General features: G+C 40.4%; 1 protein-coding gene across 2 annotated transcripts in view; it reads right to left on the bottom strand.

Moving 5' to 3' along the window:
• SPATA5 (spermatogenesis associated 5) overlaps nucleotides 1-22,322 on the bottom strand; it is a 306,473-nt gene that overhangs the window by 35,370 nt on the left and 248,781 nt on the right. The window lies entirely within an intron of this gene.

Below are 22,322 nucleotides of genomic sequence, written 5' to 3'. Positions count from 1 at the left end.
GTTTATTTAAATGAGATTGCACACTGCTACTTCATTTTTAAAGTCCTTCAGACCTTTGGGTTGATTACCATCTGGTCCTGTAGATTTGTTAATCTTAAATTTATCAGCTTGTTCCAGCACATACCCTTCATACTTTAATCTCTGATAGATAATGCCTCATCTTTATAATCAGTAAAGAATAGATCTGGATAGGTATCTTTCCAACATCCTGTGTGGTGAAAACTGATGCCAAAAAATAATTAATTTTTTCCACAGTATCCCTATCCTCCTCAATTAGTCTTTTAATTCCTTAGTAGTTCAACAGATGCAATGATTCTCTCATAGGCTGACTACTTCTGATATTCTTAATAATGTATTTGTTTTTTATGTCTTTGCACTACAAAATCTCTCCTAATTTCCACGCGACATTTACCTGCCATGATTTATGTTTCTATTTCCCCCCACACACTATGGCTGGATTTCCATTTTCTGAAGGATATTTGTTTGGCCTGAATAATCTATTGAGTTCTGCCATCTAACCATGCTGCCTTTTTTTCTTGTTTCTTACTTTTAGTTAGTTTTTTTGTATGGGGGAGGAGGTTCTAGATTCCTTCTGTCACTCTGCTATGTTTTGTTGAAGTAGCCAAGGTCAATGCAAGCCTGTGACCTTAGGAGCTGGAGATGCCGTAGCTCAGGCAGACGCCAAGGCAACCCTGGAGGCCTCGCAGGGTTTGGAGGAAGGGCAGACCAGAGAACCTAGAGGTAACAGGGAGGCCCAGACCACAGCAGCAGGGATGATGGCAGGAAGCAACCCAGGGGTATCTGACGGCGGACCGGTGAGTGAGCCGAAGCCTTGCGTCAGTGTATTTCAGTAGGAGCCTTTCCCCGCTGACTCAGTGGCCTATGCTACGGCCACTACCAGGGTCCTGGGTTGGGGTCTGGTGGAGAGGGAGGGAGGGCCCGGACCCCTCTGCTGGGGGGCCGAACCGCTCCCTCTGTGTCTGACACTGGTCGCTAGACCTTGCTGCCCTGCGATCGGGGCAGATTTCCTGATTCTGGCCATTGGGCCTTACTGCTCTGCAAGGAGGGACTAGATTGACTTGGGCCACTAGGCCCTACTGCCTTGCGAGAAAGGGCAGATTTCCTGACTCTGGCCATTAGACATTACTGCTCTGCAAAAAGGGGCGAAGCTATTGACTTGTGACACTGGGCCTTACTGCCCTGCAAAAAAGGGTGGATTGATGGACACTGGCCCCTAGGCCTTACTGCCTAGTGACTAGGGCAAATTTATGGATTCCAGCCACTAGACCGTACTGACCTGCTGATAAGGGTGCGCGTATGGACTCGGGCTAGGAGGGATGTAGACGTAAGATTTTCCCCCCTAAGAGCGGCAGGCACACTCATCCTGCACAGGATGGGGTTTCCCCCAACCCTGTCACAAGGTCTCAGATTATAAAAGAAATTATACCTGCATCCTTTCTAGTTTTGAAATCAAATGTGTTTATTACCTACTATGTCATATACAATTATTTATCACACGAATATGTGCTATATCACAGAACCATCAGAGGAGGAAAAGATCTATTAGATAATCCAATCCATCCCCCAACAAGTGCAGGATTGTTCCCTATGGAAAGGGCCATACCAAATTCATGGCTGTGGGAAACGCATCACGGATCATGAAACCTGGTTGTGTGTGTACTTTTACCCTTTACTATATAGATTTCATAGGGGAAACCAGCATTTCTGAAACTGGGGGTCCCAACCCAAAAATGGATTGCGGGGTGGTGGTGGTTCAAGGTTATTGTAGGGGGGTCATGTTGGGGGAGGGGGGACCTTTTATTTTGTGCTGCTTTCAGATCAGGATGGCTGGAGAGTGGTGGCTGCTGGCTGAGGGCCCAGCTCTGAAGGAGCAGCACAGAAGTAAGGGTAGCAATACCATACCATACCATCCTTACTTCTGCGCTGCTGATGGCAATGGTGCTGCCTTCTGATCTGGGTTCCTGGCCAGCAGCTGTCTCTCTGGCTGCCCAGCTCTGAAGGCAGTGCCATTGTCAGCAGCAGCACAGAAGTAAGGGTAGAAATACCACGACCCCCCCCTAAAAATGGTGCAAGCCTCCACCATTACTCCTTTTTGGGTCAGGACCCTTACAGTTACAACACCGGGAAATTTCAGATTTAAATACCTGAAATCGTGAAATTTATGATTTTTAAAATCTCATGACCATGAAATTGACTAAAATGCACCGTGAATTTGGTAGGGCCCTACCTATGGAGCATCACCTTCCTTTTTTAATTCTATAATTTAAAATTAATAAACTGCGTACAGGGGCTCTTCATGGAACTTTTAAACAAGTCTAGTTTAAACGTGTAATGCACTTGTCATCAAGATATACAGTGCAAGAGGCTACTGTTGATTTCTTTTGCTTCTTTTAACTAATAGTTAATTTAAAATAATTTGAGGTAGTCAGTGGACCATTGTGTGTTTACTATAAACACAGACATTTACCAATGTCCATGCACATCACACAGCCATTATCCAAAATGACTCTGATATCCCATCAGAAATTAAGTGAGACACATGTCATATTACATTGTGTCCATGGCGCTCTGATCTGATACAGCACTAATGAAACAATGCAATGTGACTTCACCCACATCACACATCCTGACAGCTAATCTGAATTACCATAAGGTGCTTGAATCAGTGGATAACTCATTACCTGCACATCTTCAGATTTCTGTTTCTGTAGTTGATTTCTACACACAAAAGTACTTTAAAAGAATTTGCTCAATTACAAATTGGAACATTAGTCCTACATACGGCAACATAAACCACTTGCCACTTCAAAAACACATGAAGAGCAGCAGGTTTAAAAAAATATCAGTCTGCTCTCTGCTGCCCTGGCTTTTTGGGTAAAGGGATATCATAACCACCCAGAGTATTAAAAAATGTGTATTAAATAATAACCCTTGTTATATCAACCAAGCAATTTTTTAAAAAGACTAACAAACAAGAGCTACAATCTATTTTTATCACATTAGATAAACTTTTTGGATAGGTTATAGTATCCTGACCCAAACAGACTTACTTTAATTGCAAAAACAGATATTTAGTTACTCTAAAATAATGAAAGAAAGGAAAATATTTGTATTTGGGACTAACATTTATCAACATAAAGTAGCTTTTCTGCTATTGTTTAAAGTAACTGATGTAATTAAAATATTCAGAAGGCATTTTCACTTCACAATCATGCTTCCTGTATACATTAGTAACAAAAGGCTCCTCCATCTTTATTAGCGCTCAACAATAAACATATTTCCGTATCACATGGTTGACCAGCTCTGCTAAAATATTAAGCTTTGCTACAGCACTGATACATGCAGAAACAACCAAGTCCAGTCAGGAAGTGTATTAATTTGAAACTCGTAATTAATGACTAAACATTTATATAACCAAGATGGATGAGTTACAAGGGAAAAAAGACCAAAACATAACACTGCCTTATACATTCAACTCATCATTTCAACTGTAAACAATGAGTCCCTAATAAAAGATTGTCTGAATCCATCTTATTCTCTTCCCCCAATCTCCAATGGCTGTCAAAAGACACCATCTTTTTTTTTTTTAAATTCAGCTCCAATTCCAGTATGAGAGTATTGATTATATAAATGTAAACAGGAATAAAATATAGGTCTTCCAAAATAAAGACGGCTTTGAGTTTTAAAGCATATCAATGCATTTTTGTGCATTGTTAACTCACAGGGATGCAGAATGAGGTACCACATGGACTGAACTGGGCAACCTAGATGGGTGTGTAGAATATATTTGAATATCTACTGTACTTTATATAACCACATGATTTATTTATAAGTATTAAACAATAAAGGGAATATCATTCATACACTATCATATCTTCAAATAGCAATATTAGGATGTTAATATTGTTCTATTTTTTCCGTCAACCAAAGGGGAGAAATGAAGTAGCCTCCAAATCCTTACATATAATTTTTGGCACCTAATGTTTATTTTATTAACTTTACATGAATTATTTTATGTCAGTTTTACTTCAGCAAGTCAGTTGCAGGAGACAAGTTTAAATTTTCAACATTTTATTATTAATTATTAGTAGTAGTAATAGTAGTAGTATTACGGTATCATCTATGAATTAGTCACTGATCAGCATTTAATTGTGCTAAGCACTGTATAATACCCTACTTAACACTGTACTAGAATATACTAGTACAGTATAAATACTGTAGTACAGTCATACAAGTAATTGCATTTTTCTTATGATCAGAGCTCATTTTTAACTGTTTGTAAAGCACAATCACCAGGGTTTATGAGAGATTTTTAAGATTTGGAATTTATAGGAGAGAAAATTAGAACAATAATTCTGTACTGTATCCAGTTTTTATTAAATTACTAAATTTTTTTTCTTAGTGTCAAATTCTGTATCTCCAGTGAAAAAGTGAAGTTCATTACTTTTTTTCTGTTTCCCACTCACACGCTACTTAAATAAGCACAAGTGACCAACGAAATTGGAAGATGCCATGAAGCAACAGCACCATAGAACCTGTGTCCTTTTCTAGGTACTATACAGTGGAAGTAATGCACATTGGAAAACATAATCCCAACGATATATAGAAAATGATGGGGTCTAAATTAGCTGTTACCACTCAAGAAAGAGATCTTGGAGTCATTATTGATAGTTCTCTGAAAATACCTCTGTGTGCAGCAGCAGTCAAAAAAGCTCACAGAATGTTATGAACCATTAGGAAAGGGATAGCTAATAAGACAGAAAATATAATACCACTACATAAATCCATCCACACCTTGAATACTGTATGCAGTTCTGGTCTCCCCATCTCAAAAACATTACATTAGAATTGGAAAAAGTACAGAGAAGGGCAACAAATATGATTAGTAGTATGAAACAGTTTTCATATGAGGAGAGATTAAAAAGACTGGGACTGTTCATCTTCGAAAAAAGAAAATTAAGGGGAGATATGATAGAGGTCTATAAAATCATGACCATGGAGAAAGTGAATAAGGAAGTGTCCTCTACCCCTTCACATAACACAAGAACCAGGGGTCACACAATGAAATGAATAACACGCTTAAAACAAACATAAGGAAGTACTTCTTCACACAACACAGTCAACCTGTGGAACTTGTTGTCAGGGGATGTTGTGAAGGCCAAAAGTATAACTGGGTTCAAAAAAGAATTAGATAAAGTCATGGAAGATACATCCATCAATGGCTATGAGTCAAGATGGTCAGTGACACAACCCCATACTCTGGGGTCCCAAACTGGGGCAGGGGGATGGATCACTTGCTAATTGCCCTGTTCTGTTCATTCCTGCTGAAGCATCTGGCACCACTATCGGAAGACAGGACACTGGGCTGGATAGACCATTGATCTGACCCAGTATGGCCATTCTTAACATCTTACATTAAGGTTTCTGTACCTTCAAACGAGGGAACTCTAAGGAACTCCTTCTGAGTACGTGCAGCCACAAATGGGACTGAAGGAGCATCCAGGTAGAATGAGGGGCGTGTATTTTTGCAGCGTGGCATTATTTCTGCATGTCCTCATGAGCAAAACAGATAGGATTAGTCTGTAACCTACCAGTGAAAAATACTGTCAATAGCCTGTGTCATTTAATTCCATAATGACTATACTTAAATCTTATGTTTCATGGCTTCAACTGGTCTCCTTCAGGGGTCAGAAAGGATTTCCCCCCCTCCAATGCACAACTGGCTACAATCTGGATTTTTGTTTTTTACCTCTTCTTCTGAAGCATCAGAGACTGGCCACAGCTAGAGACAGGACACCGGATAGGGTTGACCAGTGTTCTGACATGCTAAACAGAAAACATCTCACTCTAGCTGCCTGACTGGTGTGTATTGCTCACGTGCTAAGGGTCAAAATGATCAACAGAGGTGGGGTTGGGAAGGAATTTCCCCCCAGGTCAGATTGGCAGGGACCTTGGGGTTTTTCCACCTTCCTTTGCATCACGGGGAGTGGCTCACCTGTTAGGATCATCTGGACATATCACCTAATCAATTCCTTGCCAATGTTGGGTTTTTACATGATGGCTGTCAGTTCTAGAATCTCTATGCTTTGAGAGCACGGAGTCTGGTGCCGAAGACATCACTGCTCTTGATGACTTCTTGGTACACAGCGTGTTGTAAATGCAGTGTCAGTACCGGAAGGAATAGAAGCATCAGCTGTACCTTTACTGGGATTTGAGATTCCTGAGATCCAGACCACAGGAGTGACTTTCCCTTTCTCTTGACCCGTTCTGGGCAGTGGGGTCTTTTTTTCTTTTAAGGGTTGGGTAGTACCATAGGGGCCCTGTAGTCTTTGCTTGCTGAAGAAGGCAGGTGAGGCTGTTCTGATGGAGGGGAGAGTTTCTTGGACCCCGTGGTCACCACAGACCTTCCATGAATAGGAGTTTAAGTTTGACCTCCTTGAATTTCTTATATTTGCTCTTAAATTATGAGCAGATCTTGCATTTGGAGGGAATATGGGTTTCCTAAAGGCAGCCTGAATGTCCATTGCTGTGGGAAAAAGACCTATGGCAGGTCTGATAGGGATTGAAGCCTGGGGCCTTGGGCATAACTTGTATTCGAGGCTGTGGATCGAGGCCTGAGAAAACAACTAAGGCCCAGATCGGGGGAATGGGACCCTCCCCACACAAAAGCACAAACTGTGCTAAATAAGGGGGAAAGAATAAAAGAAAAGTAATGATGTAAAACAAAGAAAAAATAAGTGACTGGTATAGCAAGCAGCATGGCTTAACTAATGGACACCACTGCAAGCAGCATGGCTTAACTAATGGACATCACTGTGTCAAGTCGCAGATAGCTGAGTGGCAGCAACTCTGCCCCTTTGAATCGGGATACAAAGGTGTCTAGGGCACAGCTGCAGACCCGAAGACACTGCTGAGAAAAATCTATGATGAAGAGCACTGGGGTGTGCTCGTATCCTGATGTGGAACCCCCACAGGGACACTACTTGAAGACGAACTGCTCCTTATCAGTGAAAGCTGTGACTGAGGGGAGAGGTAGTATTCCTGACTCAAGAGACTGCTACAGATGAGGGCATTACAGACCTGCCCACTCATAAGGGCTCCATTTATCAATTTTCTTTTGGCCCTCTCCAGTTTCTCAGCCAGGGGAATGCACTAGAAAGGTTCTGGAATGGGGAAGAGGTAGCTTTGCACTGTGCAAGGCAGGACATGACTGAGGCATTCAGGAGATATTGGAAGACACCTAGATTGGTGCCCTGCAACCACTCTTCTCCCCGCCACCCAAGGGAAAAAAAAATCTGATCACTCAATGCCTGTTCAAATGTAATATACATCAAAATCTTGTTATGTTGCAAACCTACTTTGCTTGCGAGGACAAATCACCAGGACAATGTGCACACAAAGGATTTAATAATATAATGCCACAGCTATAGATAGAAGATTAATCTGAAATCATAGGGGAATCCCCCTTCCCTAAATGAGAAGGAAAAATCAGCAGCTCTGACTTTAATGTTGCATTCATACTGAGCAAAGTGCATTTTTTTTGGCTGAAAATGTAGCTGTCTAAGCCAGCACTATTGCAATATTCATCTCATCATCTTTTGGACTGAGTTTCTCCAATAAAAACAGGCTATAGGCGAGGCCTCTATACTTTCTTAAATGTACCAACAAAGCCCTTAAGATTTTCATTAAATTTACAATTAAATCCTTGACCTTCTCACTAATGAAAGAAGGGAAGAGAATAAAGGAGGGCTAAGGGCTAGGTGAACAATTAAAAACCCTTTAATTAAAAAGAAACCAAAACACCACATAAGAATTATCTTCAACGGAACTAGTAATTTGCTGGGGGTTATCACTAATACTTCAATCTGCCAGTAATTGTTTAATCCAGCTGACAAAAATCAATTTAAGCTTTACAATTTTATAAAATTTTCTGGAAGCAGTAAATGATAATTTGGAAATTATGTCAACTTCCCATCTAGAAATCTGAGCTACTATAGTGTTTGAGACTTTGTAGTGAGTACCACTGCGATACATTACTTAAGAGCTTCTACTGCAGTTTACAGCTGAAAGAGCAACAGAAAAGCTCTTGTACAAATAAAAAGCCCTTATTTGGATCCCAAAATAAATTTATATTTGTACTTCAAAATACAATTTTTAAAATTAATCCATTAGCCCCCATCTATTCCATGCCCTAGTCAGAGATTTGGAATGGTTGATTATGTGTCCACCACTACTTACTTAGTGGAAATGACATGGAAATCAATTTAAGATGGTGGAATTTACAGAGAAAAGTAACTTAAAGAAGCAAGATCAGTAAGAGGCTGGAGCTTCTTCTCTGTAGTGAATGATTTGGAATCTTTCCTGTGATTAAAACTTCCTTCCTAAAACAGGCACGTGAGAAATGGAAGTTTATCAGTAGTCTCATGTGTCAGCCTGAAACTCATCAATGGATTCACAACATTAATTGTGCTTAGAAAATATCTGAGCCTTGAAGATGGAGTTCTTATAAAAAGGAGATAAGAGCAGTGTAAACAGTGAGACTTATCAGTGGAGATGGCTGGGTTCTTCTAAGCTACAGAAGCCATTGCTTGTGTAATATCAAATCAGCACTGATTTGAAATCTCCCCCCCCCCCATTTGCTTATTTCAGATTTAAACCTTTTATTTAATGAAACCAAGAAGAATTGCGTTGAGCATTCTTGTGAAAAACTAACATTGTAGGTTCCTATGAAAGAAACAAAAAGTTAAATTTTGACATTTTTGTGATTTTTTTCTACATTGCTCTAGTTGAAGGTCCAAAGAGTAACGATGGATCCTAACCAAAGTTCTATTTCTTTTGGTTTTATTACGTAAGCAATTCCAAAAGAGCAGCTGGGAATCTATTTATTTGCAAATGCAATGTCATTTGAAAATAATTCACCTCTTGCATAGTCTTACATAAACGTCACTATGAATTTCATGAAACAAAGAGGATTGGTACAGTACAGTAAGAGTGCTGGAAAGTTTTGCTTATTTCTATACTTATAGTCAGATGAATATCTATGAATTACAAATCTGCTTCTCAAATTATTTAAGAATTTAAGCCATGATCTAACCAAGAAGTCAGCAACTTCAGTAGTGCCTTCACAGGTGTTAGGTAGATGGCAATACATTGGCCAAATGAGAAAGATTAATGGAAGAAAGTGAGTGAGTATTTCATGCAACTATTCCTTTAGAAAAAGAAAAAAAACTTAATGAAGTTAGACAAGTTCAACAACCCCCCTAAAAATGAAAAGATATAGGGCACTTGGAATCCCAAATAATTTAACTAGACATAGACATGAGAACACCTTCCAAATAGGAGCCATATTCTACCCACATTACGAGGAAATTTAGAGCCTTGGTGTTTTCTGTATACCTTTCAGAAAAAAAACATAGTATATTATAGTTAAAATGAAAAACCTCCACTCTAGACATTATCTGAACAGTTATCAGACCTCCACAAATTGAACTGAACATTTATTTTAGAAAAAATGTGGGTAAATTAGAAAAAATAAATGTATTTCAAATTAAAAGATAAACTGACTGCCACTAAAGTAGCTCATTGGAATTACGTACAGACACAGCATTCATAACAAAAGATTGTGAGTTTGATATTCAATACAATACACAAACAAGATACTCCTAGTCAGATAGCAGAATTGTTGATTTTGTCAGCTACAAAGATTAATGGGTATGGAATGTGCACAACAGAAACAAGGGTTCCAGCGATGACTATGAATTGCAAACATCCTAAATTATATGTACACAAACATACAAATATATATATACACCCCACAGTTCAATGAAGAGCAAACAGGAAGCTATCTGATTAAAATACGCTATCTTTGCTCACAGCAACAGTACTTAAGCACATTAAACCAATCAATTATAACCCTTCCTCCTGTTCCTATATATCCTCGTCTCCTGAGCTACAGCTCCTTGCCGCTTGACAGCAACTCAAAATAATTGGCACAGTACCAGAAATACAAGTAGGGCAGCACAAGGTGTTCCTGAGTATGGCTTATAGTTTGTATAAACATCCTATCTGAATTAGCCTTGAGGTAATTGTAATTTAAATGTTCTCAGTGCCAATGAGGTAGACATTTGAAGCTTTATTTTGGGGATGAGAGGGTAATAGTGGATGGGTCTGTTAAGAAAAGGGTAGAACTGAGTGTTTATGTACTTAGACATCAAGAGTTTGAGAAAGCTAAACACTGAAATCTTGTTGTTCAATGACAAGAAATAGCATTGGTAGTCATAATGGACACTTTAGTAAACCTTCTAGTCTTATCTTTGTCTAGAGCATAAAAGAAAATGCAATGGACATTTAAACACATTCAATTTTTTTTTTTTTTTACGAATATGCACACTGGTAAAAATAAATGGACCTATGAAATGTTAATCAAAAAAGTAGGACTAGGATCCTCAGCTAGCATACTTCATTATAGCTCCAACAGAGCTACAACAATTTAGACAAGTTGAGGATCTGGCTCCTACAGTTCCAGTGTCACTGTCTAGGATCAGCACTTCATTCTCTATCAAATGCAATGACTTATCTGGTGACTTCTTAAAATTTTCAGGCCTTGCATTAAACCCAAAGTATCAGATCAAGAAAAAAGCCAGAAATAACCAAACTCAGTCAAATTAAATCCATGTTATTGTATTGGATGAAATTAAATCTCAACTGTATACTATTGTGCTATATATAGTTTTTGCCCATAAGAGCAGCTGCCAATTCCACCACTTTAAATCATGAAAGTAAATTACTGGTGGGAGAAAAGTTTCTTTACAAAATGTAAATTCAACCAGACTATACTTATACATTTAGATTACCTCAATAAAATACTTTAAAAAGAGGCATCTAATCAAAATATTTGACTATTTATTGTCTACTCTGCCATGCACATAGCTCATTACAAAATCAGTTTGTCTCTGAGTTTCATGTGCCTCCATATGTGACGATTTGTCTCCTGAATGCGGAGATATAAGATTTTTCAAAATGACCAGGATGGTTTGAGAAAAAGAATAAATAATTAAAAAAAAAATCTGCAACGAATAACTCACAGGCAAAAAATAAAAACAAATGAAAACAATAGCAGCAACCCATTATTTCCCTCCCGGAATGAAGTCCCATCTGCTTTTAAACAGCAACATGTTTTTCCATTACTCAGAACCACAGCCAAGTACAGGACAATAAAGCCTGTACTTCCATGGCCACAAGGAAGAGCAGAGGGCAGCAAAAATAGATAACAGATTGCTAGTTTCAGTCCCTTTTTCTATAGCCCCGGCTCAGTGACAGCATCCCCCATTGCGCTGGTGACACACTTCCTTCTGTTATGCTCTGTACCAGGAGTGGGCAAACTTTTTGGCCCGCGGACCACATCTGGGAATAGAAATTGGGGTTGTGGTGCTGGAGGGGGTGCAGGCTCTGGGGTGGGGCTAGGGATGAGGGGCTTGGAGTGCAGGAGGGTGCTCTGGGCTGGGATGAAGGGGTTTGGAGGGAGATCAGGGCTGGGGTCATGGGTTTGGGGGCTCCGGCTGGGAGTGCAGGCTCTGAGGTGGGGCTGGGGATGAGAGGTTAGGGGTGCAGGAGGGTGCTCCAGGCTGGGATCAAGGAGTTTGGAGGGTGAGAGGGGGATCAGGGATGGGGCAATGGGTTGGGGCATGGGGGGGAGGCTCAGGGGTACAGGCTCCAGGCAGCACTTACCTCAAGTGGCTCCCAGCAGCAGTGGCATGTCCCTTCTCCGGCTCCTATGCGGAGGCGCGGCCAGGTGGCTCTGCACACTGCTCCATCCGCAGTCACCGCCCCTGCAGCTCCCACTGGCTGTGGTTCCCAGCCAATGGGAGCTGTAGGGGTGGTGCTTGGGGCCAGGGCAGTGTGCAGGGCAGAACCCCCTGGCTGCCCCTACACGTAGGAGCCAGAGGGGGGCCATGCCGCTGCTTCCAGGAGCCGCGTGGAGCGGCCCCTGACCCTGCTTCCCCAGCGGGAGCACCGAAACGGGGCAAGCCTCAGACCCCACTCCCCAGCGGGAGCTCAAGGGCCAGATTAAAATGGCTGGCAGGCCGCATCCGGCCCACGGGCCGTAGTTTGCCCACCCCTGCTCTATACAGAGGCATATTTGACATCTTTCTGTGTACAAAGTAGTGTGGAAAAGTGGGGGAAGAGAAAGGGGAAAGGAGGCAAACAGCAGTTAGTTGGTAGTATTCAAACTGTGCCAGGAGTTAGTGTCACTCCTGTAGCCATGGCTGTATTGATGAACTTCCTGTGAACTGATATTTAATAGCAGTTTTTACAAAACATGTGTCTAAACTTGTTAGTACTGAACAGCTCTAGCAACGGAATATTGCTCATCCAACCTGCAGTTGATACCCACCCCTCTCCGAACAGGAACACTTCCACTCCTTCCCACTTTTTTGTTCACTGCCATCACTCCCCAACCTCCTCTCCACCTTCCTCTGTTCCTAAGGGAAGGCACCACTAAGCTACCCTTTCCCCAACCCACAGAGGGAGAAACCACTGACCCCTTTGGCCCAATTCCCTTTATTCCTATGGGGGACCATCCCACCCCACTCTCTCTAGCTCTCTTTGCTCATAAAGGGGTACAAACCCCATAACTGTCTCTATTTTCTCCCTGGATAGAAGGATGGAACACATGGTGTCCCACCTTTACCATTTCCTAGGTATATGTGGGGGCACTTACATGAACATTTTCATGGAGGGTTTTTTTATTTGCTTGTTTTAATGGAAAAGACATTCCGCAATCAGGAACGACCCAGGATCGTCTACTGTAAACACACAACAGCAAAAATACCTAATGCTGCCAGTGCTACAACAATTATGAACTTAATCCTCTAAAAGTATCTAACATGGTAATATGGAGGGAAGAGAAGTAATTGGACTTCTTGATAATCTTGCTGGAGCTATTATCCTGGTGTGCAAATCTTTCAAGATATTTGTGATGCATTCAATTCTGTGCTATCCAAGCACTTATATTGGTTCTGCTAAGCAGGGGGTTACAGCTTCCATCAGTCCACTCCCCACTGCACATACCCTTCTTCTACCCAGATAAGGGGAAAGGTCTTGAACCAGGAAGTATCCAGGCTCTGTTTGGAAGTGGTGGCCACACATGGTAAGCAAGGATATTCACGGAAGCTGAAAGAGCATCCAGGTGGCAAGCCTGGAACTTGAGAGAAGTTGAATTCAGAGCTGAATCCCCAGGAACTGTATGATGAGCTGTGTGTGGAATAGGCTTTCACTGCTGGATGGTACAGCTGAGTACAGGTCTGCATGGGACCTATGGGGGAGCAGCAATGGCTGGTCAGTGAGCCAGTGCAGAGGGGCCTGGAAACATGACAGCACCCTATTTGCTTGGAACAGAGACTGGCCTGGAGAGGACACCCCTGGCACTAGCCCTGAGAAGTCCTGACTCTCAATTGGACTGCCCCAGTGGACAAAACCAGAACAACTAATCCTGTAACTATTTAAACTGGCTGTGTCCAGGGTATCTGCAATCTTTCCCTTCCTGCCAGCCCTGGTAAAATACCCTTTCACTTAGTCCGGGTGGTTACTGTGATCCACCAGGGCTACCGCCTACAAGAACTAGCTGCTGACAAATGTATAGTGCTTGCCTCCGAGTTGTGGTACACCTGGCACACTATTGGCACCCCAGGGGTTTGGTGTGCTGAGCAGCCCCACTAATTACACGTCTTCTACCCGTGCAGGATTCTCGTGAGAACAGTAGTAAGCAATGGTCTCATGGGAAGTCCCGTGAAACTAGTTTCTTCCTTAAGAAAAACCCACAAATCTTTACAGTGATTCACCTCATTTATTTTGAACACCGACACTGTGAAAACATTTTGAATGCCAGCTCTTTCCTCATCTTCTATCCACCTGTGCCAAACACACATCCTCAGAGCTGATAAAAGTGAGTAGGAAGGTGATGATCCCACTTCACCTTTGTTGGATGGGAGTCTTAGTTTTTTCCCAACCAAACATTTTCAATTCACAATGATTGAAACAAACAGTTTGAGGGGATGGGCACCTTAAATCTTGCCACTTGTTGGTCTCACGCAGCTCACCACATAAAAATATGTTTTGCTCAATAATACTTCATGTTGAGCAAAAATGTACCTTCTGCAAATACTACGTTTGCCAGAAGAGTAATTCTGGTCATGGACAAACTGTGGATATTTCCCACAAAGTACATTCTCCTATCATACACTTAGTCTGAGATAGAACCATAGGCCATGATATCTGAAAAGTTCAAATTTAGGTCCCAGTCTTGTGAGGAGCTGAACATCTGCGAGATGTTGAGCATCTTCAATTCCCACTGACTTTAATGGGAGTTTTGGGGATTCAGCATCTTGAAAAACTGTGTCTTTAAAGGCAAAACAACATGTGCGCATGTTTAAAAATGAACACACAGACTCAGATGCTAGGATGATTGTGGAAGCAAGATTTTCACAATAGGTGGCAATAATAACCAAAATGAACAATGCAGCATTTTTTCCCCCTCATATCCAGAAATTTGTGTTGCATGATATAAAATGCGAGAGTGCAATCACATTTCCTGTGCCCCATTCATATTTCTTCCCTGACCGTTCCCTTTGTCTCCTTCAGCCAATCCCAATATTGTACCTTTCTTAGGCCAACATTCATGCTTGATTCAGTCTCCAGGTTAACGTTAGCCAAACATCCCACACCATCCTTTAATAAAAACTTTTGAAGATCCTACTGCATGAAGAACTGCAAGTATAAAGACCACATCCCGTTCTCATTTGCTCTATATCATTTTGTTCTTTATCCCAACCTCTCATACCTTTAGAATGTATGCTCTTTAGGGAAGGAACTCTTATTTATTCACTGACATCATATAGGGAATTCATGATGCAATATACAATCACTTTTTATTAGCATGGAGGCTTCTTTCATATTACTAGTAGTGATATGAAGTTTTTTAGACGTTCAGATTTTAAATACTAGCAAACTAGCCCCTGCATTTTGGAATGAGCACTCTAAAATAAAGAGCTTTTATTACAGCTAGTGTGTTGCTGCGAAGATCCTTTTCTGGCATCAAACAGGTTTTCATTTGAGCCAGAGTGAAACTTGGTTGGCATTTTGTTTTGCATTCTCTATGTCCCTTCTGTGAGTTATTGCAAAGTGAGAAAGATACATTTACATCAACTCTTCTACTTCGACTAAGGATAAATGAAAGATTTATGGGTCCCTCTCATTACTGTTATTTCCTGTAAGCATGGAAACTGATATACTATAAATATGCCAGCCGTTGTACTCACACCACAAACTGCCTTCCATAAATTTTAAAATAGACAATCCCAAAGCTAATTTTTCATAAACATATTTGTCCTAAGGAGATTAGTACTATCCAAAGTGTTTCAATTTTTATGATTTCTAACCAGATCTAAATTCAAAAACACTCCATATACCATGTAAATTGCCACTCACTATCTCCTTCCTTGTTGTTGCCTTTTGGATTTTAATCACAACATTCTTTTGAGTTGGGGCGCAGGCAGTGATTGGCAGCCCTCCTGCCCTTCTGTTTTTCCTTTTTTTTTTTTATTCAGATAAATTCTTGAATTAAATATTTTAATAGTGGAAACTACATTTCCTGCCCCCACTCCTCCCTATTCAGTTTGTAAAGGAAGGTGATACAATCTCTCTTTTTTATTTAGTTTTTTAAAAGTTTTTCTACTACAAAGATCAAAATTTGTATTTAAAAAGGCAGGTGTCCCTCTTCCTCTGTGCCAAGACATGTTCCAGCTACAACCTCTCTTCTTTTCTGATTCAGACAATATAGAATTTCAACATTAGAGAACAAGCAATTTGCTCGGATATTGCCCATATGATTTTGTTTTTACTTGCACTAGAAAGTGCTTTGGGGCTTTTGATGGTTTGTATTTGTGATTATGAAAGAACAGCAAATGATTGAGAAAACCTAATTTTGACCCCTATAAGAACAGGATAGTGTGTCTGAGCTTTTAAGGCATGTATTTTACAATTCAAGGCTGCTATAATAAAGGACTGCTACATTGCAGGACATTTATGGGGTCCAAGGAATGAGATTTAAGGAACTTGCATTAGCTGGCAAATATTTAAAAAAAATACTTATTTGCTCTGATTTTCAGCCAAACTTTATTTACAGGAAGCTGTTAGAAATAGATCATATAGGCTACTGAAACTTGTCCCTAGAACTTCTTAGTGTTAGATATTACAGTGAAAAGCACCCTGGGAAAAACTGGAGGTTAGATAGATAACATAAAAGTCATGTAAAATATTATTTCTCTCTCTTTTTAAAAATAAATGTAGTATAAACTTCTCCAGAAGTTCTGGGGTCCAGAAAGTGAGCCTAAAATTTATGTTTGCAGGTATCACATTAACATAGAAGCACCCAAAAATGATTTCAGTTTTATAAAGACAAGCTCTTTTGTAACTAGATATGCTGTCCCATTTGTACTAATTAAAGGGCAGGAACACTAAAAATAACTTTGTAAAGAATTAGTTATGCCAAGATCTTTGTTGTTGTTATTTTTAATCTTTTTATAACAACATATGCTTACTTACTGTATCTTTCTCAACCCTTCCCCTACCGCCACTTCTTGTTTCAGAGTCCAGCAGCCATTCTGGTCAACCTTGCTTTAGGATCCTTACCAAGTTTTTTTTTTTTTTTTGGTGGATTTTGTCTCTCAAGACCATGAGACTGTCTTAAGAATCTGCCTGATGACACTCGATCACTGCTCAGCATTTTAAAATATCAACATTTCATCCCACCATTGCCACCACGACTCCTATAACAAGTAAGAGTTTGCATGATTTGAAGTGTACAAAATCAAGGTAGAAGAGTTCTAATACATGAAATGCCTGTATTTAACATATGCAATATCAATCAATAACATTACATATTTGGATAATAGGAGTATATGAGGAAAGGGATTGGGGGTATAGCATGGACCTCAATTTTCATTCGATACAGTGAGAGTTCCCCCCCAACTCTTAACTTCTGGATACTCTACAAAGAAGAATCCTCAATGGGAGGAAAACGGCACGTCGCCAACACCACTGCTAGCTCTTCTTTGGCGGCTGCAGGAGGAGATAGCTTGCCTGTATAGCATCCAGGAGCCTGAGGATTTCAATAGGACTGCCCATGATTTTTGCCATGCTTCCAACATGGTGGCACACTGTGAATGTACATAGCATGCAGCCATGATGTCACCCATCAGAGAGAGAGAGAGAGAGAGTTTGCAGAATCTTCAACACAGTGCCTTGACTGAGGCCAAAATAGGAAGTTATAGCATCACAGCCTGAGAGTCCACGGGCAGCTAACAATCCTGATACAGTTTTCCAGTGTTGCTCTGCAGTAGCATGGATATCTATTACAGCTCTCTTGGACTGTGGGTTTCTGTTAGACTCTGTTTAAGGAAATTGTGCAAGAGTAAGATAAATATGTCAGCATCATCTGATAATACTGATATTCCCACATGTCTTTTGCAGCCATCATCATTTTTTGTACAAGGATGTTGTCAGCTTTGTAATGTGAGATGGACATATATCTTTCCCTGTTCATCACCTCACCTTCTCGGTGTATTTCAGATGGGGTGTTGTCTCTGCCTGTGATGACTAGCTTGTGCTTTAGTGTGTGTCACTGGGGAAACATCTCATCTTGAATGAATCAATTATGTTTATCAAATGTTTCTTATTTTCTGTAAGTGTCAAGGCAACTGTATTTGTATTCAACTGATGTATTCTGCTTGCTTCTGAAGCTCTGCTAGATCTGGTGACACTCCTCATACTGAAGACTTTGTACCTGTCAAAGACAAGGTATACATCATTTGGGACTAACTTGTATTCAATGTAGACTCAAACTAGTCACAAACTCCTTGACTATTCCACTTGCTGGCCTGTGTACTGCCCAAAGAACTGTGGCACCATCAATGATTGTGCAGGTGACTTCTTGTGAAATATGTTTAGTTGACATCTCTGTCTGCAGCTGCTTCTTTAGCTTAGATTTATCCTTGGCAATCCTCATGTCAGCAGAGTCAGTAAACATTGACACAGGTACAGGAACCAACTCATGTGTCAAAATATTCTTGCTCTCAACCTCTTGTGAAATTGCTTGTTAGCCTATCATTCTTGAACAGATAAGGTTAGTGTCAAATACCTTTGTTGGCCTAACCTGTCTGTGCTTTTTTTGCCACTGCATCTCTGCTATCGTTGGTATTGTGTCATAGAATCCTGTGGGCCAGCTACATTCAAATTCTTGCATTTGGCAAATTCCAGTTGTAACTGTGCTATCTACACTGACTGATGATGGTGTCACACTGTCACTGACAATGTTTAGTGCTGCCTCTGGGTGTTTTTACAACTGACACCCTTTGTTATTGTTCTTGGGTGCTCAATGGGGTCTCATGGATCAATGCATGGATCTCGCTCCTTCCTAATGGCTTCCCCGTCCCTTGTATCTGCAGCAATGCTTGACTTTATTTCTCTAGGAGATCTCTTGTATTTGTGCCTCTTTGGTGTTATTTAGGTTTGCAATATCTTCCACCAGCCAGCTGCATATGTAGAGGCTCAGAGCTCAAGTTCTGAGAGTCTCTGGTTTCAGTGTGATCGCAATGATGTCACGATAGCCGTGGCCATACCGCAGTTTCAACGTACCTGTCACTCCATATACCACCATTCCATATTCCTGGTGCATGAAGAAAACAGCTGACTGTGTGTGAAGTTTTCATTACAAAATAACTGTCACCTGGTGTGTAAATCAGGAGGGAAATGGTAATAAGTGTTCATATTTCAAAATGCTCAACACTGACAAGGCATCATAAAAAAAAACTGTAGTGTCCAGTTGCATCTGCAGAAGTGGTTTTTTTACCCACGAAAGCTTATGCCCAAATAAATCTGTTTTTCTTTAAGGTGCCACTGGACTCCTCATTGTTTTTGTGGATACAGACTAACACGACTACCCCCTGATACAAGGCATCATCAGGCAGTTTTGTTTTTGTTTTTGTTTTTGTTTTTTTTTTTACTTCAGAGCCTTGAAATTCAGAATCTACAAAAAAAAAAAAAAAACCCACTGTATGGACACTAAAACATGGCACTGCCAAAAACTTGCAAACTACCATACTGAGAGAGAGGAGGATGAAGGTAGCAATAGAGCAGAGTCACACAGCTTCCTGTTAGTGGTTTTGCTATGTCAGGAGGCAGCAGCTCTGAAGATGGTCAGCAGAACTTCCTAGAAGGGATCTGGAGATACAGGAAGGGACTGATTGCCTTCAAGAAATATGAAACCTTTTAGAGAGACTGTAATCCAGTCTAAAAGCAGGGGCAAGACAGACATCTGGTTAAGCCAGACCCGGCATGGCTGCAGACAGACCTACCGTGTGAATGGCTTGGTCCTGGCAACTGCAGGGAAAATTTTCATGCAATTCTTAGAAAAAGGGAAATGCCTTTAGGGGGGCTGTAGCCAGAGAAATCTGTTTGGGGAGGGAGTGCACACACTTCAGCAAAGATTTGGGTCCTGGCTCCTAGAAGGCTTTATTCTTCCTCACTCCATCACTTGGCTCAGGAGGCGAATCCAATCACAATATTCAAAAATTTCTAAAAACAACCTCATGTCACTCACACTTTAAGCCATTCAAATAACCTTTAAGTTTACTTTAGACTTTTTAGGAGCCATAAGCATATATGCTGAACATACACCAGAATCTGTGTAACTAGACAAGGGCCTGAGACGTTAAGATTAGATCTGAAACCAAACCTCTCCAGAGTTTGGGGGTGTTCTGTTATAGGAGTTTGTTTGGTCTGTCCAATATCCATAGTGTAATATAGACTGACACATGACAAACTCTCAGTTAAATAATATGAACTTTTTGATTTTAGCATTACACTTATAAAGGAGGGAGGGGACTTTACAATTTACTTGTAACTCTTCCTCTCATTATTTATGTCTGCTCTTCTCACAAATGAAATGCTGAAAAAATAAATACAATAAAATTCCAATTATCCTAATTCACTTGATCAGAAAATCCTAATTATCCGAATGCACAGTGTGTCCCCGATGCAGCCCCAAATTGGTTAATCACCCATCAATATCGTGACAATCAGTTTCTTAGTGCCTGTTAGCACTAATCAACAGTTTTGAATTTGTATAGCAGTTCTGAGCTGTTACCTACAGCTACTGAGACCTAGTAATTCTGTTTCAGCTGCAAGAGCAGTTTAGCAGGAAAACGTCAAAAAGAAAATGATCTGTGTTAGATCTAAAGCAGAAACTACAGATTCTCAAGGTCTTAGAAAGGGGAGAAAAAGTTGTTGATGTCATGCACCATTGCAACATTGGTAACTCCACCATCTGTGATATCTGGAAGGCAAGGGACAAGCTGCATAGATTTGCTGCAGCCGTTGGCACAATGATGACAGGTGACAGACTGTGATTAATCATTTTCATAAAAAAGATAAATAATTCACACTTAAATTATGTCCACTGTGATTATAATACAATTTTGATGTTTTAATAAATTCAATGAAGTTGTTTATTTACTCTTTAATGAAGTACAAAGTATTAAGCAAACATCTGCATTACTCCCTTTATTTCCTGTATTTCTGTATCAGTGGAAATGTAGCTCAAAATAGCACTTCCGTTTATCTGCATGCCTGGTTATCCAAAAGTTTCAGATTTCCCCTAGGCCATTTGGATAAATGGGAGAGTAGCATACATTATTTAGCAGACTATCTTAATACATCATTTATGTATATGTTCTTTAGCTAATGACAAGGAGTGATGAGTTTCCGCCTTGTGCACTAACCATGGCACAAGAAGGATGTAGCAATAAATATGTTCATTAAGAGAAAGGAAATACGCACACCCAGCAGATGAACAGAGATATATCTGAGGGTCATAAGTGATGATAGGAAAAGATACAAATATCTGATCTGAAAAAATGCCATGCACGGAGGCCAGATGAATGCTATTATTACTCACTGTGCTATTTTTACTCAGATTAATCTGTATTACTCACTGTCTATTCAGCTCATTTTGCAATAGTTCAACTCATCTCTATAAGAAGCTCCCTATTTATACAGCATCTTATAGACACAAAACCAAGTGTTTCCTATTTCTTTTGTATACAAAAGGATAGAACTGTGGATATGGGAACTTGCCATTCAACAGCGGAAATTATTTGTAAAGCTGGAAACCGGAGACACCAGGAAGAAAAGGCCTTAATGAAACAGTGCACTGTCGGTGCCAACCGTCAGACTTTTTACATACACTTCCAAGGAACACTCACTTTAGAAGTTCTCTTTGTGCTGGTTTTCTCTGTCACTATTACTATACTTCATTGAACAATAAAAACAAAAATATTAATACCATCATAAATAACATTACAATATATGCTATCCCAAGAACAGTTTTTTCAGCAGATGCAATCAATGACAAGTTAGCTTATTTTGCTTTTGATTCTGCACAAAGCCACAGTCAAGGGGCAGATGCTTCTCAGTAAGCATCAGTTAAATTACAGGAACTCACCACTTGTGCTTAGCTGAGTCAAGTTCAATAGGATCCCCCAAATATTCTGAATGTCTGGTATCATGCACAGCAGTTGCACTTTGGCGAGAGGATACTTTTCAAAAATTCTATTTCATCTTCCCAAGAGGCTTATAACTTGGCCAAATTTGGGTGAATTTTCACAAGGGATGGCAAGAGGCACATCCCTGATACCAGGCATCATGCCAAATTTCAAGTCCTTGTTCCAAAGCATGGAGGAGCTAGCGCTTCTCAACATAATGGTTGTTTTTTTTTAAATGTGGGAAACTACATGTTTTTCCTATCTTTGTTCTGAGGCAGATAGCCAACATGGAAAATTTCATCCTAAATGGTTGAAGACTGGCAATTTTATAAGCAACTGAAAACAGGTTCTTAAAATAGAAAGTGTTGGGCAACCTTAACTACAGGCAGCTCTTACCAGCTCCATCTACAATAATTGTGCTAGTAGAATCTAAGTATAGGCAGTGCAGGTAACATGCCAATATTTAAGCTTGCCCAACATTTCCCATTATAAGACCCTTTTTTTCAGTTCTTCTGCAACAAATACAACATAGGTCCTATACCCAAGAGCCTCATTCACTACATAGCCTTTATTCATTTTTAGAACACTGTCCATCCAACCCAGGTCATGATGCACATGCACAAGGGGACCAAATGAAGGTGGCCTGGGCAACCTTAATTCTGGCATTTCCTATTTTTTGAGCGTTTGACTATACAATCGTAA

The sequence above is a fragment of the Malaclemys terrapin genome, chromosome 5 (assembly GCF_027887155.1).
Source record: "Malaclemys terrapin pileata isolate rMalTer1 chromosome 5, rMalTer1.hap1, whole genome shotgun sequence".
Lineage (NCBI taxonomy): Eukaryota > Metazoa > Chordata > Testudines > Emydidae > Malaclemys > Malaclemys terrapin.
This window is presented reverse-complemented; position numbering and strand designations above follow the sequence as displayed.